At 31.0% G+C, this 1,318-nt stretch overlaps 1 protein-coding gene across 4 annotated transcripts in view; it reads left to right on the top strand.

The window, feature by feature from the left end:
• HELQ (helicase, POLQ-like) overlaps window positions 1–1,318 on the top strand; it is a 54,166-nt gene that overhangs the window by 41,329 nt on the left and 11,519 nt on the right. The gene's annotated exons all lie outside the window — the stretch shown is intronic.

Below are 1,318 nucleotides of genomic sequence, written 5' to 3'. Positions count from 1 at the left end.
ATCCAGATAATTTTTTGTGTGTTTATAATATAAGCCATTTTTGCTGCATTTAAATTTCTTCTTATTGGATAGCATAATAATCCTTTCCATGTTTGTTTCCAAGTCAATTTTTTAAAACTTTTTCCCATGAATTGTTTTCTAAACCTAAAATTTACTTCATTTTCCCTTTCTTAAACCTTCATATTCTGTATATGCATGTGGCAATTAATTCTATCATATGTGCTAATGAAGGGAGTAAATAATTCAAAAATACTTGACTTTGGATTAAATGATAATTGTCCTAACAAATTTAGCTTTCTAAATGTCTTTTACTTGTGCTGATTTTTAAATGTTGGTTTATACCCCCTGAGCACATGCTAGTTAAACAGAAGACAAAAATGATGGGTAATAAGAAGAAACTAGCCTTTAAAATGTATTTTCTTAGGTTTTCTATGTGTGTTTTTTTTTTATATTTAAAGATGCTCTCCCTAATATTTTTTCCCTTTGTTTTCATTGTGACTATGAGGACTTGAGCCTTATAGAATTGTTCAAGTAAAAAACTATAAAGCATCAAGGAACACAGCAATAATTTGATGGCTAATCCTAAGAAAAATCTAGCTGACAATTTGTGCTCTAATTAATTTACTTCATTTTTATATATCATAATTATAGAATTACATATAACGTAAATATTATATAATTATATGATATATATTACATGTATATAATTTTTCAAATTATTATCAATAGAGACAGGGATCTTGCTGTGTTGCCCAGGCTAGCCTCAAACTCCTGGACTCAAGCGGTCCTCCCACCTTGGCCTCCCAGAGTGCTAGGATTACAGACGTGAGCCACCACATCTGGTCTACTTTCAATATTTCAAGACAGAGGTGTTCACTCTTTTGGCTTCCCTGGGCCACATTGGAAGAAGAATCGTCTTGAGCCACACATAAAATACACTAAAAATAGCTTATGAGCTAAAAAAAAAAAAAAAAAACATGATGTTGTAAGAAAGTTTACAAATTTGTTTTGGGTGACATTCAAAGCCATCCTGTGCCGCATGTGCTCTGTGGGCCACAGGTTGGACAAGTATTTTTTATTTTAAAAAGTTATAAATGCTGTGAAATGGTACATTAATTGTCTTAGCTAAGATGCTTTTAACTGCAAGTTACAGAAAAACCCATCAAGGTTTAAACAATAAGAAAAAATAATTATTTTATATAACAGGCATGCCAAAACTAAGGCAGCTTCAGGGTTGATTGATTTAATAGTTCTGTTCAAGGTTTTCTTCTTTTTACTCTACCATCTTCATTACGTTGATTTCTTTCTTTTTTTTTTT

This window comes from Colobus angolensis, unplaced genomic scaffold, assembly GCF_000951035.1.
Source record: "Colobus angolensis palliatus isolate OR3802 unplaced genomic scaffold, Cang.pa_1.0 Scaffold200, whole genome shotgun sequence".
Classification (NCBI taxonomy): domain Eukaryota; kingdom Metazoa; phylum Chordata; class Mammalia; order Primates; family Cercopithecidae; genus Colobus; species Colobus angolensis.
Note: the sequence above shows the minus strand (reverse complement) of the source record. Positions and strands in the feature narration are given on the sequence as shown.